Raw genomic sequence first — 18,346 nt, 5'->3', positions numbered from 1 at the left:
ATGTTCTACTAAAAATAGTAATTACAAAAGAAAGACATCCAATGATGCTTAGTTTGCCCATATCTTCTATTTGTTGACTTGAGTTGAAGTTTGAACTTGTATTTGGGCTTGGGCTTTTTCTATCATGGGCTTGGGCCTCTTCCATCATCCCCTCTCTCTTGAAAAGGATTTGTCCTCAAATCCAATGCTTCTTCTTCATCATTATGTGGATGTATGTGGCCGGATGATTTCCATCATCCCCTCCTTCTTGAGAGGATATGTCCTCAGATCTACAGGTTTGATCTCGAACAACAACCTTATTCCTATTTTGAAAACTAGGCTCGTCCTCCAGGATCAAATGTCCATCTCTGTGAGTCATCAAAAACATCAAATGTGTTAGTTTGAGCAGTTGTGTAAACATTAATTTTAGGAAGTTGCCATTCCTTTTGTTTTTCTATTGTTTTTGGCAACTTCTCATAATATTTCTCTATTTGTTGTTGTATTTGTTCTTGAATCCTCTCATGCATTTTCTTAACAAAATCATCTTTTGTAACTCCTTCCTTATGCACAAAGGTATGTGGATTAGGAATGGGTAATAAATCTAAAGGAGAAAGAGGATTAAGTCCATATACAACTTCAAATGGGAAAATATTGGTAGTTTTGTGAACTACACTATGGTATGTATGCTCATCTCTAGAGTTGTATTTGTCCTTTATGATTATTCTAGGCATAGTAGAAAGAGCTAGATTTTCAAATGTATTTTGACCATGCTTTTGAGGATGATAAGAATTTAAAGTGTACAACTTAGTTGCAAGTTTTCCCAAGAGAATCCTCAAATCATGGTTTGCGAAATTTGGAGCTCTATCCAACACTATGCTTGAAGATAAACCATGAGGATGTATCACTTCTCTAGAGAAGAGTTTATCCATATCCATGAAAATGGAATCAAAACCTTTTGTTGTCCTAGGAAGCTCTAATATGAAATTTGTGTCTTCCCAATGATCATTTGCAAAAGGTGAAGGAGTATAGAGTTCTTGAGACATTGCCTTAGGTGTAGTTTGAAAACAAGAATTGTACCTAAGGTAATGTCTTTGAACCTCTTTTCTCATTGGGGACAAAAGTTTTCCTTTTAAAAGCGCTAGAGTTTTATCAACTCTAATTTGACCCATGAGTTCTCTTTCATGAAGACTTTCTCTCTTATGTGTAAAGATAGTCTCGATGTTACAACCATTGTTTATGAGAATTTGTACACTTCGCAATGGTTGTCTCAATAAGACATGACAAGTTTCTTTAGGCACTACCTCACATAAAAAAATTGGTTTGGTAGTTACCTATAGATAACTTGACCTTCACTTGGGGATATCTTGGTATATATGTAAAATAATTGTACCGCCCTGGTAGTCGGAAGTGATGACGTGGCACCAAGCTACAGTGTAGGCGTGTTGACAAGGCGCCAGGTTTGCAGAAGGGAAGGAAGTCGGGGGGTTCGTGTAATCGCCAGTTATTAAGTTGGCGCGCTCCGATCTCCAGCATACCAGGCGATCGCCCAGTTGAAGATGAAGTCGCCAGATTGTAAACTCAGGCGACCAAGTGCTTGGAGATCGCCAGAGCAAGCACATCGCCGAAGATGAAGGTGATGCAGATTATGAAGGCGGCCGGCGAGACCACAGGGAAGGTGTACGAGAGCACCCTAACTCGCCAATTCCAGTAGAGATCGCGCTCCCAAGTTAGCTATGCACTGGGCAGTACCATGCATAAATAACTTAGCCAAAAAGAGAGTCAGAAGCAGCGCCCAAGTCAAGGAGGCTCCAGATGATGGCACGTGTACGACTGGATGCGAGCCACGTGTCCAGGTCTGTAACTGCCAGGAGAGAGAAAGTGACCAGGTATATAAGAGTTCTCAACGAACTTTATGAGGTACGCACGTTCAGATTATACTCTTTACGCTTGCGAGTTCCAGAGCTGACTGTGAGAGAGAACATTGCACGGTTCCTTGAGATTTCTTGAGTGTTCTTGCTCTTAGTATTTGGTGGTTCGGTCACTGACTTGGGCGTTGGAGAACGATCGGCCGCAGCGGCGCCGCTCTGTTCTTTTGCAGGTTCTTGAGGTGGATCTTGAAGAAGGACGGAGGTTTGAAGCGGTGCACGCGTCGATCCTTTGACGAGGCAGTTTCCAGCGTTCTGGTCAACAGGCAGGATCATCAAGCGCCCACCGTGGGGCCGTGTAAAACTGGCTCCCATCCACAGCGTGAGTTCTTGGAGGTTTTCGTAGTTTTCTGCGTGGTTGTGTGCTGGTGCAACCATCGTTCGCTGTTCGCTTGAGATTTGTTCGGTGATTTTGCGTTTTATACCGTTCATTTGGATTTTCGATCGGTGAAGTGACGTTTTCTGCTGTTTACGCGTGATTTGTTCGGTGAAAGTTTGAGTTCTTTCACTCGTTTGGTTATCCGCGAGAGAAGTGTTGGTTTCTGGTGGAGTTGCAGGTTTCTCTGAAGGTTTGCGGTGTTCTTGAGTTTTCTTGCGGAGTTTCGTACAGTTTTTTTCCGATTGATCGCTGAATCGATCGTAGCTGAAGTGAGTGTTGTTCGCTGCATTCTGTGATTCGCTAAGTTTCATGAGAAAAATGAGAAGCAATCGTTCAAGTCCAGTTGCGCCTGTCGCCGCTGAAGGCGCCGCCGCCATGACCATGGCGCAGATGGTGGAGATTATGCGCTCGTTGCAGGCAACTGTGGAAGCCTCGCGCATAGAACAGGCGAGAATGCACGAGGACCTGGTCGCCTCTCGCGCCAGGAATGATGAGCTTAGCAAGGTGACTGAGGAGCTGCGTCAAGCTCTTCAGGAGCAGCAAGGGCGTTTTGTTGCTGAAGAGGTCGCGCCGTCGTCGCCACCTCGCGTTTTTCCTATGCCTTTCGATCAGGCGATTACTGACACGCCTATTCCTGCGAGCGTGGTTCCGGTTAAGGCTGTTTTCACCGGCGTGGAGGATCCTGAAGCTCATCTCACCACGTTCCATACGCAGATGATGCTGTCAGGGGGATCAGACGCCGTGTATTGCAAGATGTTTGTGAGCACGCTCCAGGGGACGGCGCTGGAATGGTTTGTGAGCCTGCCTAACGGTCACATAACCAGTTTCCAACAGCTCTCGAAGATTTTCGTCGAGCAGTACATCGTGAATAAGGCACCGCCCAGGGTGTCTTACGACCTGTTTGATATAAGGCAGTATCAGGGGGAGTCCCTCAGGGACTACCTAAATCGCTTTGGAGCACAGATGGTCAGATCGCCGGCCAAAGATGAGGAAATGCTAGTCTATGTATTTAAGAAGGGCGTGTTGCTGGGACCATTCTGCAAGGCGTTGATCAGGGCGCACCCCGCCACGTTTGCTGAGGTTAGGCGACTCGCGGTGGCCCACATCGCCGACGAGAGCGAAGTCGCCGAGAAGAGAGGAAGCTTGGCCCCCACTAGGCCACGCGCCCAGACCAGGATTCAGCCACAGAGGGTGCTGGAGACAGCGGCGGCCAGGAGGGATCAGAGGACTCACCATCCTTATGATCCAAGGAAGAACAAGGGTAGGGGCCAAGGACGCCAGCAACCAGCACGCCGGGAATACAATCGCCCGCCTAAGCACAAGTTTGTCATGGGATTGGCGGACCTGATCGCCATTCCCAATATATCCGCTAGGTTGAAGGCGCCAGAAAAGGTGGGCGACAGGGTGCTGGGACCAAAGCCAGACGCCTGGTGTGAGTTTGACCAGGGCTTTGGCCATACAGTGGACTCGTGCTTAGCATTAGGATACCAGCTCGACGATCTGGTAAAGAGCGGGTTCCTAAATGACTATTTGCTGGACAGAAGGACGGGGGGTGCGTCGAGCTCCCAACCAGCAGGTGCTGAAGCTCAGCAGCACGAGATGCCTACGCACGGAGAAATCCACACCATTGCAGGGGGTTTCTCAGGAGGTGGATGCACCGCATCACAGAGGAAGAGGTACGCGAGGACTGTGATGACGGTGGATATGTTTGAAGACCACTCGCCGGAAGTGGATATTACATTCACCAAGCAAGATCTCCGGGATGTTGTGCCTCATGACAACGATCCCATAGTCATTTCGTTGATAACAGCAGGAAGAAAGGTCCACAGGGTGCTGGTGGACCAAGGAAGCTCGGCAGATGTGATGTTTTGGCCGACTTTCACGCAGCTAGAGCTGCCCCTTGACCAGCTGAGGCCCTATGGAGGGTGTTTGTATGGGTTCGCTGGTGACCAGGTGGAGGTCAGGGGGTACATAGAATTGAGGACAACGTTTACAGAGGTGGCGGGCTCAAGAACGGAGAAAATCAAATACCTCGTTGTAAACGCTCCTTCAGCATACAACATCCTATTGGGAAGGCCCACGCTCAACAGGATAGGTGCCATACCGCCGACCCGGCACATGAAGGTGAAGTTGCCGTCCATGGAGGGGGTGGTTATCACCATCAAATCCGATCAGAAGGAAGCAAAGAAGTGCTATGAGAATAGCCTGAAAAACAAGAGATCGGTGAGTTATGTAACGACCACCCCGCCTCCTGGTGTGAAGCCCAGATCGACGGTAACGGAAGAGACCGCCGGAAGGGACGTGGAGATGGTGGACGCTGAGCTGGGGGAGGGGAGTGCCGGTCTGGAGGAGGAAGAGGCAAGGAATCGCCCTGAGGAAGCGAGAGAACTGGGAATCGCCAGGGCGGTGATCGCCAGAGAAACCAGACCAAAACCCGTCGAGCAGTGGCTCGAGAGAGAAATCGGGGGAAAGATCTTCAAGCTGGGAAGATCCCTGGAGGTTGAGCTCCAGGACCAGATCGCCAAGGTGATTGAGCGGCATCTGGACGCGTTTGCATGGTCCGCTTCGGACATGCCCGGGATCGATCCCGACTTCTTATGCCATCATCTGGCGATGGATAACTTGGTGAGACCAGTGCGACAAAGAAGAAGAAAGTTCAACGAGGAGAGGAGGCAGGCGATCAGGGACGAAACACAGAAACTCCTCGCTGCAGGCCACATCAGGGAAGTCCAGTACCCTGAATGGCTGGCAAATGTCGTGCTGGTGAAGAAGAGTAACGGGAAATGGCGCATGTGCGTCGATTTTACTGACCTGAACAAAGCTTGCCCAAAGGATTCGTATCCTTTACCAAGCATAGACGCCCTGGTAGATAGTGCTGCAGGGTGTAAGTTGCTGAGCTTCCTGGATGCGTTCTCGGGATATAATCAGATCAAGATGCATCCCATGGATGAAGAGAAGACAGCCTTCATGACGGAGAGGTCGTGCTATTGCTATAAGGTGATGCCGTTTGGGCTGAAGAACGCGGGGGCCACGTACCAGAGGCTGATGGATCGAGTACTTGCACCGATGCTAGGAAGGAACGTGCAAGCGTACGTCAATGACATGGTCGTGACCTCGCCGGAAAAGAGCAAGCACGTTGCAGACTTGGAAGAATTGTTCACGACGATCGCCAAGTTCAGATTAAAGCTTAATCCAGAGAAATGCATTTTCGGCGTGGAGGCTGGAAAGTTTTTGGGTTTCCTCTTGACTGAAAGAGGCATAGAGGCCAACCCTGATAAGTGTGCCGCCATCTTGGCGATGAGGAGCCCAGCTACGGTGAAGGAAGTTCAACAGCTAACAGGTCGGATGGCAGCCTTGTCTCGCTTCGTGTCAGCTAGCGGAGAAAAGGGCCATCCCTATTTTCAGTGTTTGAGGCGCAATAACAAGTTTGTTTGGACGAAGGAGTGCGAGGAAGCCTTCGTCAAGCTGAAGGAATATCTGGCGAGCCCGCCGGTTTTGTGCAAACCGCTAGTAGGAACCCCTCTCAGGTTGTATTTTGCTGTAACTGAGAGGGCGGTGAGTGCGGTGCTCGCCCAGGATCAAGATCAGGCTCAGAAGCCTATTTATTTTGTGAGTAAGGTGTTGCAGGGCCTCGAAACGAGATATCAGGCCCTGGAAAAGGCTGCGCTAGCTGTGGTATTTTCGGCGAGGAGGTTGCGCCATTATTTTCATAGCTTCACCATATTGGTGATGACTGACCTGCCCATCCAGAAGGTCTTGAAGAAGCCTGACGTTGCGGGAAGGATGGTGAAGTGGGCAGTAGAATTGTCAGAGTTTGATATTAAGTACGAGCCCCGAGGACTGATCAAGGGGCAAATCTTTGCAGATTTCGTGGTCGAGCTCTCATCTGAGGCGACACGAGTTGAGGGGGACGATTTCCGTTGGGTACTCTCGGTGGATGGATCGTCGAACCAGCAGGGTAGCGGTGCTGGAGTCATTTTGGAAGGACCCAACGACGTGCTGATCGAACAATCTTTGAGATTTGCCTTCAAAGCCAGTAACAATCAAGCAGAATATGAGGCGCTGATCGCCGGGATTTTGCTGGCCAAAGAGATGGGAGCCAGGGTGCTAATGGCTAAGAGTGACTCGCTGCTAGTCACAGGGCAAGTAACAGGCGAGTTCCAGGCTAAAGATCCACAAATGGCGGCTTACTTGGAGTATGTGCAGGAATTGAAGAGTTCCTTTGCCTCCTTTGAAGTAGTGCACGTGCCCAGAGAACAGAATGCCCGAGCTGACTTGCTAGCTAAGCTCGCCAGTTCAGGCAAGGGGGGTAGGCAGAGGACGGTGATTCAAGAAACTCTGAAGACGCCAAGAGCATTTGTGGCAGATCACCTGGTTCTTCAGAAAAGCAAGTCGACGGAGAAAGCAGCGAGAAGTCATAAGTCGCTGACGCAAGAAACTTTGAGATCGCCGAGAATTAGAGCATGTCGAGGAGAGAAGGTGAACATGACGCAGGTTTGCGCTATCCATGAGCCAGACACCTGGATAACACAGTACAAGCGATGCCTGGCAGATGGCCTTCTCCCACTGGATCCAACAGAGGCTAGGAAGGTAAAGAAAAATTCTAGCAAATACACATTGATTGATGGCGATCTGTACAGGTTTGGGTTCACTCACCCACTCCTGGAATGCGTACATGGCGAGAAGTGCACGAGAATCATGGCAGAGCTCCACGAAGGTATATGCGGAAGCCACGTCGGGGGTCGAGCTCTGGCCGCAAGGACCCTTCGTGCAGGTTACTACTGGCCATCGATGAGAGAAGACTGCAAGAAGTATGCCCAATGTTGCAAACAATGCCAACAGCACGCCGATTGGCACAAGGCGCCTCCCGAGGAGTTGAAGTCGATCTACAGCCCTTGGCCGTTTCATACTTGGGGAATCGACATCCTGGGACCATTCCCGCTGGCGATCAGGCAGATGAAGTACTTGGTGGTGGCGATTGAGTATTTCACCAAGTGGATCGAAGCAGAACCAGTGGCCCAGATCACCGCACACAAGATCGAAGGTTTCGTGTGGAAGAACATTGTGTGCCGGTTTGGGGTGCCTAAGCGTCTGGTGTCGGACAATGGGACTCAGTTTGCAAGCCACCTGTTGAAGAAGCTGTGTGAAGGGGTGGGAATTCAACAAGTGTTTGCATCCGTCGAGCACCCTCAGACAAATGGCCAGGTGGAGTCAGCTAATCGGGTGTTGCTGAGAGGTTTGAAGAGAAGGCTAGAGAAAGCCAAAGGAAGCTGGGCTGAGGAGGTACCCCGTATAGTCTGGGCGTACCACACCACCGAGCAGTCAGGAACCCATGAGACCCCGTTCAGCTTGGTCTATGGGTGTGATGCCATGATTCCAGTAGAGATCCAGGAGAGCTCGCCGAGATTCCAGAACTTCGTAGAGGAAGACTCGAATGAAGAGAGAAGGCTGAACCTGGATCTACTGGATGAGGTCAGGGAAGAGGCGAGATTGAAGGCTGAAGCGGTGAAGAGAAGGATTGAACGAAGATATAACTCGAAGGTGATGCCGAGACAGTTTAGAGAAGGCGACCTGGTGATGAGGAAAGCCCACCAGTACGAGATGGAGAATAAACTGTCGCCCAAGTGGATTGGACCGTTCAGAATAACTGAAGCGCTCGGGAACGGCGCCTACCGCTTGGAGACACTGGAAGGAGGGGCGATTCCTCGCACCTGGAACACCACGCACCTGAAGTTGTATTACAGTTGAGAACTTTGTAAGTAAAGATAAACACAAAGTTACATTACAATGTCTCTGCCAAAACAGTTTGAAGGGGGCACTCTTTTTTCCCTAAGGAGGGTTTTTAATGAGGCCACCCAATAAAGAGAAGTTTTTAAAGTACAAGTTGTTTTAGATTGCGTGCCTGTTGTTTTCAGAAAGTTTTGAAGAAAGACCTTGTCACTTATATGTGACTTAAGGCAAGTTAAAGATATATTGCATGCTTTCTAAAAAGTTTTAAGTCCTCATCGTTTTTCGGCGATCGGAGGCATCAGTTAAAGTTTTAAGTCCTCATCGTCTTTCGGCGATTGGAGGCACGAGTTAAGGTTAAAGTCCTCATCGTCTTTCGGCGATCGGAGGCACCAGTTAAAAGACCTCAACGCCCTCGCGTGTCCTGAGGCGAGTTAAAGACCTCCTCGTCGTCGAGCGAGTGCAGGCGAGGAAGAGCGAAAAGTCCTCAGTGTTTCTGGGGGCGAGAAGATGTAAACCCTGGGGCAATGTAGAGGCACCAGAGAAAAGTCCTCAGTGTTTCTGGGGGCGAGAAGATGTAACCCCTGGGGCAGTGTAGAGGCACCAGTGAAAAGTCCTCAGTGTTTCTGGGGGCGAGAAGATGTAACCCCCGGGGCAATGTAGAGGCAAGTAAAAGACCTTCTCGCCTATGAGCGAGTTCAGGCGAGTTAAAGACCTTCTCGCCTATGAGCGAGTTCAGGCAAGATAAAATCCTTCTCGTCTCGAACGAGTTCAGGTATGGTGCTAAGGGTGGACGAAGTTTGGAAGGTGGCTAAGGTAGGTTCGAAGAGAGCGCCTAGCCACCCGGTCTTTTGTTCTAAAGTTCAGGAAGGTAGAGGAGGATCCGAAAGGCGCCTCTACCCCCAGATAAAAGAACAATGGCCAAGGTGTGAAGCCAGAAAGAAGCTGATATCGCCAAGAGTCTTTGGCGACCAGGGAAAGTTCAAACAGTGGCGAGAAAGTTAAAGACCCGTTTTGGTGAAGCAGATCGGGTGAAGCAATATTTTGAGCCAGTAGTTGAGTTAAAGTTCGTTGCTTGAAGAGTAATTTTACGCTAAGGTTGATTGCCTTAAGATTACGAGTTGTTAAAGTGGTTGTTGTTTGAAGTTAAAATGGTTCGAAGCAGTTAAGTATAAGATCGTGCCTACAATTTCGCTAAGTCATTCCTTTGAAGTAAATCACGCCGGGAAAGTTAAAAGCAGTTGAAGAAGTTATAAGAGGAAATATACAGACTTTTGTCATTAAAAATAAATATCAGTTCAGAACGTATGTGCGGGAAGATATAAAGTTTATTACAAGTTATACACAAAAGGAAAGTATAAAGGCAGTGGATGGAGTAAATTGATCAGTCTTCGGCGGGAACCACTTTTCCATCCACCACCTCATTATTAAGAGACACCATGCTGAGATCCAGATCGGGGAACAAGCAGGCGAACTGTTCCCGTGCAGCCTCGAATCCAGCAGCCAGAATTTGGGCAGAACTCAGATTAAGTTCTTCAATCTGCTTCTTGAGTTCTTCAATTTGCTCCTCGAGTTCTTCAGTCTGTTCTTTCAGCCCCTTGTTCTGCTGCTCCAGCTCTTCAACCTGTTTCTTGAGTTTTTCGTTGATTTCTTGAGCCTGGAGAAGGTCTTCAGCAACCTTCCTGGATTCTGCTTGCACCTTGCCCAGTTCAGCTGCAAGCTCCCCTTTTTCCTTGTTGGCTTCGTCGAACTCAGCCATGGCGTCATCCCTCGCCTTCTCCACCTTGCCAAGGAAGATCTCCCGGTCGGCTGACCTTTGCTCCAGTTTTTTCACCTTGGCGGCGTCAGTTTTTATGAGAGCCTCCAGGTCAGCCACCCTGACGCGATAAGGCACAATCTTGCTCTCTAGTTCGATCTTTTCTTGAGCCAGTTGCTGCACCTTATGGCGGAGTTCAGTGGCCTCCTTGCGCGCCATCCTGAGCTCGGTGCTCATTGCGTCTTCTACTCGGGAGTGTTCAATCTCCGCGAGTGTCAGATTGAAGGACAACTTCTCCACCTCAACCCTCATGGTGCTATTCTCAGTTCTAAGGTTGAAGAGGTCATCCTGGAGCTTCCTGGTGGAGTTCTCCACAGCTCTGGTTATGATGGCGGGGATGTCTTCTGCTATCGTCTTCAGCTTGGCAAGTAAAGGCTCCCACATCCTCGTGACCTCAAGAGGGAGGTTTGCTGCTTGTAGAGGCGCTGGGTGAGCCTGTTGTTGGTTTTCGTCGCCACCTTCTTTAGTTGGTTCTTCAGTAGGCGCTTCTGGGTGTGGTGGCGACGTCGGGGATTCGGTAATCAGGATTGGAGAGGTATGGGCAACCTCATCCCCGATTGGAGCAACATCTGCGGCTGAGGCATTTGAAGGAGGACCCCCTCCAGCTGATACATATGGCGTGGAGGCGCTCGGGGGGTCCTCCATGAAGTCTGGCTCGGGGGCCTCAACCGCAGGTGGCGCAGTTGCCAATGGAATGGCTTGGACTGGTGAGGCAGGAGCTGGTGGAGATGGCAAAGTTGGAGGTGGAGCAGGCGTGGATGGCGGCGTTGATGTGGGAAGAGGAGGTGGTGCAGGTGGTGAAGAAGGTGCCACCCTTTTCCTCTTCGTGACAAGGCCATCTTCAGTGGCCTCGTCGTCTTCTTCCTCCTCCTCGTGGACTACTTGGGGAGCTTTCCTCTTGGGCCTTTTGAGGACAAGTTTTTTGCGTTGGGCGGCGGGTTGGACGTCGGAGGGAGCTGGGCCCTTAGGTGGCGATCGGCCCTGTGCGGCGGCGATCTCCACCACCGAATTTGGCACTGTTTGAGAGCCCGTTGCCAACCCGTGGGCTCGGGCGAGCGCCCTCAATTCAGCGAGTTTGCCCTGGCCCAACATATTATCTGCATAGAGCAAAAATGCATGGGTTAGTTCAGAGAGAAGATGAATGCATAAGGCAGTATGCAACAGCAAAGCAGATAAAGTGTGCAGAAAAATAAAACCAAAGTCTTGTGCACAACGCACAAGACGCCCAGAAACAGTTAACAGAAGCAGTATTAGAACAAGAGCTTAAACGTTCTAACCTATTCGAATTTCGAGTTGGTCTTCGAAGAATTCGAAGCAGATGAGCGTGGTGGTGAGGAAGGTGATGTTGGCATCTGCCACGCTCTTCCAAAAGAAGCAGAGATCTCTGTCCAAGGCGCCCATGCTATCAGGACTTCTGGGTCTCCTGAAGCAGCTCTTGGACTCTTTGTTCCCCTTGTTCACCCAGTACAAGGGGAAACCGTCGAGTAGGGAAGTGTCCTTGTCGTTGGGGCGCACTTGGACGAACTTTCCCTTCCAATCTTTATAGGATTGCTGGAAGATGGAGAGGATCGACCTCCCAGCAATCCCATTCAAGCTTACCCACAGGCGGTCTCCTGGGTGCTTGGCTTCAAAAAGGAATAAGAATACATCTACGGATGCTGGCAACCCCAGATGGTCGCACATCACTTGGAACGCTTGCACAAACGCCCAGCTGTTGGGATGGAGCAGGGCGGCGGCGATGTTGAGCTCGGTGAGGAGCTCCCTCTCGAAACGAGTAAAGGGAAACTTTAGTTTCACCTTCTTGAACAGAGTTGTGTAGACGAAGCAGAAGGGCCCGTCATTGCTCGCCTTGTCGTCAGCACAAACTGGCAGGCCAGGGGGCAAGGTAGCACTACCATCTTCTCATCGTGCTCCTTGTGGAATGTTTGGTGAGGCTCATCCCCCTTAGTCAACCGCAAAACTGCCCCAGCAGTGTTCACAGAAGATGTTTCCCTCAAGAGGGTCGAGTTGGCCCAGGGATACAGATTTTTGAAGTCTGGTGGGGGAATGGAGGCTCCTCCGGTGACAGGTGGAGTAGCCTGGGCCGGAATGGGGCGGGAAGGTGCAGGCCTCTCAGCCTGGGAAGACGAAGCACCGCGTGCTTGCGGTGGGTTGAGTGCTTGAGAAGAGGGGTTTCGCGATGAAGGAGGAGGATTCGGGGTGATCTTTGAGCGAGTCATTGTCGAAGCTGCAAAGGAAGAAGAAAAGGAAAAATGATCAGGGTTCGCAGAGGCTGACTCGATCATGGGAGAAGGGTGAAAAACGAACGAACGTAGGTTCGTTGCAACGATTGACGAAGCCCTAAGTTACGAGAAAGGAGAAATGGAAAAACAACCCACAACGTATGCACCAGACAGTTACAGGATGATGCGAATCGGTTAAAATGTAGGAGAAACCAGGAGAAGAGGGAAAGGAGGTACCTTTTGATGATCAGGAAGACGATGAAGGATGCTGGTGATTCAGAATGTTGAAGAACGCTGAGAGCTTTTTTGCAGAAGAAAGTTAGAGCGTTTGAGAATACGAAGAAAAGTGATGGAACAGTGGAGCGAAAAATGGGTTTAAGGGTTTTTCGAAGCGGGTTTGGGAAGCGCAAACGGTAGCTGAAGGTAACCGTTGATGAAGCCACGTGTCGAGCGATGGGTGAGGGGTTTGGTGGAGCGTCAGAGAAGCAGAAAGTACAACCGCTTGGAATTCTGCGTCAGTGCCACGTAGATCGGTATTGACGTGACTCTTTCAGTCTTTTCGCTGGACAAGTCTTCGCTTAAGACTGGGGGGCTTGTGTACCGCCCTGGTAGTCGGAAGTGATGACGTGGCACCAAGCTACAGTGTAGGCGTGTTGACAAGGCGCCAGGTTTGCAGAAGGGAAGGAAGTCGGGGGGGTTCGTGTAATCGCCAGTTATTAAGTTGACGCGCTCCGATCTCCAGCATACCAGGCGATCGCCCAGTTGAAGATGAAGTCGCTAGATTGTAAACTCAGGCGACCAAGTGATTGGAGATCGCCAGAGCAAGCACATCGCCGAAGATGAAGGTGATGCAGATTATGAAGGCGGCCGACGAGACCACAGGGAAGGTGTACGAGAGCACCCTAACTCGCCAATTCCAGTAGAGATCGTGCTCCCAAGTTAGCTATGCACTGGGCAGTACCATGCATAAATAACTTAGCCAAAAAGAGAGTCAGAAGCAGCGCCCAAGTCAAGGAGGGTCCAGATGATGGCACGTGTACGACTGGATGCGAGCCACGTGTCCAGGTCTGTAACTGCCAGGAGATAGAAAGTGACCAGGTATATAAGAGTTCTCAACGAACTTTCTGAGGTACGCACGTTCAGATTATACTCTTTACGCTTGCGAGTTCCAGAGCTGACTGTGAGAGAGAACATTGCACTGTTCCTTGAGATTTCTTGAGTGTTCTTGCTCTTAGTATTTGGTGGTTCGGTCACTGACTTGGGCGTTGGAGTGCGATCGGCCGCAGCGGCACCGCTCTGTTCTTTTGCAGGTTCTTGAGGTGGATCTTGAAGAAGGACGGAGGTTTGAAGCGGTGCACGCGTCGATCCTTTGACGAGGCAGTTTCCAGCGTTCTGGTCAACAGGCAGGATCAATAATCTATGCAAGCCTCTTTTAAGGATTCTTCTTTTTTTTTCTATGCTTGCAAGTGTTCCTTTACAAAAGGTAAGGCTTTGAGGTTGTTCAACAAGACACATATTTTCAAAGGTATTTTTAAATCTTTTGTCTTGTTGAATGACCTTGTGGGAAGGAACACTCTTCTCCCACGCCTTTTGTTTCTCAAGGGTCTTCTCATGCTTTTCTTTTTCTTTTTCTTTTTCTTTTTCTTTAGCTTCCCTTTCGACTTCCTCTCTTTTCTTTTGTATTTTTCTTTCCTTTCTTTCCTTATGGGAAGCAAACAATTTTTCTACCCTCATTTCCCAATCTAGGAAAGCTTCTATATTTTCTTTTCCATGGAAATGGGGTTGGTCTACCCTAACCTCTCTTGGGTTTTCTTGTTCTTTTCTATCTCTTATATGTCTTCTAGGGGGTGCTTGATAATAATCATTTATTCTAAGGCTTCCCTCCCCAAAAGAATCATGATCTTTAGAGATAGATGCATGAGAAGGTAATTTTTTTAAAATGTGAGACTTCTCATCCTTTGCTTTAGTCAATTCATTGATTTTAGTCTCATTCTCCAATCGTCCAAATGAAATCATTTGCACAGCTTGTGAAACTTCTTTCAAAAGAGTTTTCAAAGATTTAACTTCACTTTCAATAGACTTTGCAGAATGAGAAGAAGAAGACATGATTAGAGCTTTGTGTGTAGAAGTATTTTACCTTGAAAAAATTTAGGGAAGTCAAAGAAGGTAGTCTTCCAGGTAAGGGAGGTGAGTCACAATGGACTACTTAAATACCAAGCCTTGCCTTAGCCAAAGACTATCCCTCAATGTCTTCACATAAAGCTTTCTCTTAGTAAACCACTTAAAACACAATTAGGTTGGAGAAATCAGATTTTAATGCAAGAAAACAATGCAAACTAGCTAATTAACCAAACAAGAATTAACAAAGCTTTAAGCAAGACAAAACAATTAAAAACATAACTAGCTAAAGAAAAAAGGTGCAATTAAAACAATTAACAATTGCTAAACTAGATAATTCTACACTAGTCGGCCTTAGGTGAGGCTTCTTGGACACTTGGAGCCCTTGAAGACACACTCACCGTCTAATCACGTAATTAAAGAAGTAATTAACAAAAGTTAAGTTGCAAAGAATAAAGAAAACTCCCTTTGTTGATCTTTTTTTTGCTATTGGCACTTCCTTGGTTGTCTTTTCTTTGTTGGGCCTTCCAATGTTTGTGGTGTTTTTGGTAGGTATTTGTTTCTGGCCTTGCCTTTGTTCCTCTTAGAATTAGGACAATAATTCTCCAATCCAGCACCTATCAAGCAACTAGACCTCACTCAAGTCAAATTTCTACTCAAATAAGCACCAATTGAGAATCAATCCAGCACCAAATTTAGAGGCCAAAGAATTAAAGCAAGAAACAAATTAATTGGAAAAACAGTACCACACAAATGGAGTTAAATTGTGACAACTAGAAAGAGTTCCAAAGAAATATTAGACAAGCAAATAAAGGTACTCAAAGAAAGGTAGGCACACAAAATGGATCCTAAGAATAGCACTAGAATTAATTTCAAAATAATAAACAACACCACTGAAAAATTGTTGTGGGCCAGAGAGCGTGATTTCCCCCGATTTATGCTGAGCTGTCCTTTTAAGATTTTCTTCTGAAAATTTATATGCAAATAATTCAAGATCTTAAATAAATTCTGGCGTTGGTTTCACTCCAAACGCATGAACCATTTTGTTTTAATAAATTTTCTAAAATCAATGTTCAGTTACGCCAACTGTAGCGCCAGATTTGCACACTGTTTTTATAATATTTATCATTTTTTTTCTATTGACTCTTTTGAGCTGATTCTCTTTTTTTTTCTTTTCTGTAACACCTCAATCTTGCATAATCCAGAGAATCAGAAATTTCCTATGTAGGAAAATAATTTTCTTAAACAAAACAGCCAGCACAGAGTTATGTAAAACAGGGGATTCTGTAAAAAACTGGTTGGTAACGTTGTATCCATGATCGCTTGTGAGAGCGACATGATACGTGCCCTGAGTGGTACAGGTGGGGCACGTTCGTCCACCGCGTACTCCTCTACTTCCTGCAAATCCCGACATAGTTCCTCATTGGCTCTACGCAGTTCTTCGTTGTCCGCTTGTGATGCGACAATTTCAACCCTATATGCTGCCACCTCTGCTTGGAGGGCACGAATAGTCTCCAAGATTTGTTGCGTTGTAACATTGTCCCCTCTAGGGGGCACAACTCCTGTGGGAACAGTTCCTTGCCTCATACTCCTCATATCGCTGGTAAAGACTCTTAACACGATTGTGAGTGGGACCTTTCTTTAACGGGCCCCACGGTGGGCGCCAAATGTTCTTGCCGGTTGACTCGCTCCGCCGGTTAATTCTAACAAAAGCCTTTGGCCCTTCTATCTCCGCTTGAGAATGGTGTTTCCTGATCAAGAAATCTCTCACCTGGAAAGACAAAGGGGCGCCTTGATAGCCGTTTGCACTCCGACGCTCATGTCAGTATAAGGGCAAAGAAACACCAAGTGTATAAAGTAGTTTCAGTCTCAGAAACTCTGTACCTTGCTAGGGTTCTTGGCACCCTTTATATAGGTTGAAACTAGGGTTTACCTTTGTGTTGTTCCCATTGTGTAAGGTTCCTTGGAGAATGTCCCTACGTCGCTATTTACATAATCTTAGCCTATCTGGCACATAAATATTCCCTTAACTTGAATACAACGAATAACAAAGTGATCGCTTGGGTACCAACATCTGCACCTAATCTCTAGCGCCATCTGCTTTGTGGGTGACCTAAGCATTCATGTGCCATGCATGCAGCTTTCCCTGGAAATCCTTGTTGAACCAAGTGGTGTTCAAGCTTTGAAGAATCCAAAACCCTTTGAAGGATGTTGAAGGCTAGGCTGTGCTTGCTGTTGCTGAGTTGTCTTAGATAGGATCTGGGGTAGATTGAGTTTTGTAATCCACTCTTGATTGAATCCAAAGCATAGGCATTCTCAATCTTTTTAAAAGAAAAAGTGTTTTTCAAGCTAAGTGAAAAACAACCTGTTGTTTTGTCGAAACAACCGATTGTTTTATATTTAGGTGTTTTTAGAAAAGATTGAAAACTGTTTTTCAAATGGTTGAGCTGTTAAAACCAAACAACCGATTGATTCGAGGAAAAAACTGATTGTTTGTTTTGGTACCATGACAGAAAAATGGTTTTTGTTTTGACTGAGCTTTAAATTATTTTAACTGATTACGCTCCAATCTTTAATGCTTTGACCAATCTTTAAATGCAATGAATAGTTTGTTAAGATTTGGTAACAAACATCATCTTTGATCTTCTTAAGAAAAAAAAATTTAAGTAAGAATAATTAACACAAGTTTTTGAGTTTTTCAAAGAGTTAAGATTTCTTAGAGATTGAGATTGATCAAAGTGTGTGAGATAGGATTTTTGCTTGTATTGATTTCAGATTTGCTTCTGTAACAAGTGTAATCCTTGTATCTGTTGAACAAGAATCTTTGTGTGTTTGGTGAGAAGTGTTGTGTGTTCTTGAGGGGATCAAGATCAACATTCTTAGTGTTGGTGTATTGCCAAGAGAAGTGTGTGTCTTGAGGGGATCAAGGTCACTTTCTTGGTTGTGTTGTAAGTGATCTAGGTTTGATTTCTTAGTGGTGTTCCTCAGTGGTTTTTGAGAAGACTGGATGTACCTCTGGGTTTAGAGTGAACCAGTATAAATCTCTGTATGCATTTTCTCTATCCCTTAACTCATTAAATTCAGTTTTGATATTTGTAGACTGATATAAACAACCGATTGTTTCTGCGAAACAATCGATTGTTTTGCTGGTGTTGTGCTTTTAGCTTTGTGTTTTGAAAAACTGATTTCTTAATCAAGATATTCTCGAAGTAATTTCATTCAAAGCTTAAAAGTTTTCGAAATCCCTCTTTAAACCATTCACCCCTCCTCTAGTTTAAAGCCATATATTCTAACAATTGGCATCAAGAGCTTGGTTCTTGAAAGTTATTTAAGTTGATCCAAATTTTTTTTCTATGGCTGGAAAACAATCTTTTGGGGAAGGTGCTTCAATCTACAAACCACTTTTATTTTGTGGATTGAATTACAAGTATTGGGAAGCAAGAATGAAAATCTTTGTGTAATCTATTGATCAAGGAATTTGGGATTCAATTGAGAATGGTCCTTACATTCCAAAGTTTAAAAAGAATGGTTCTTTCATTGCAAAACCTTTGTCTCAATGGACCAATGATGAATGTAAAATGGCCAAGCTTGATTGTACTGCTCAAAACATAATAGCTTATGCACTAGATACTAATGACTTTTTCAGGATATCAAAATGCAAAACTCCTAAAGAGATGTGGTACACACTCAAGGCTGCTCATGGTAACAATGAACTAAGGGAGGCAAGGTCAAAAAGTCAAGCAAGAAGGAAAAGAAGGCAAAACAAGAAAAACCTCAACCTCTGCTTCATGACCAGAAAGAAGGATGACTCAAGTAGTGTAAGTTCATCTAACTCCTCAAACTGTAAGAATTATAGTCAATTACTTCAAGCCTTTTAAGAAACGCATGAAGAAGCGAACTGATTGGCCCTCTTGAACAATCGGTTAAAGGGAATGAATAGCTGGCTAGAAAATAGAGTAAAATCACTGGAAGAGGAATTAGAAAATTCAAAAACAGATTTTGAAAACCTTGAAATTGTTTACAAAATCTCCTCTTGCAAGTGTGATACTCTTATTTGTGAAAATTGCGAAAATCTTGAAAAGAAGGTCCATTATCTTGTTAAAACTGTGGATAAACTTTCCAAAGGTGAATCCAACTTTGAGAATGTCTTGGCATCTCAAAACTGTGTTTATGGAAAATC

Source organism: Phaseolus vulgaris, chromosome 11 (genome assembly GCF_000499845.2).
Source record: "Phaseolus vulgaris cultivar G19833 chromosome 11, P. vulgaris v2.0, whole genome shotgun sequence".
Lineage (NCBI taxonomy): Eukaryota > Viridiplantae > Streptophyta > Magnoliopsida > Fabales > Fabaceae > Phaseolus > Phaseolus vulgaris.
This window is presented reverse-complemented; position numbering follows the sequence as displayed.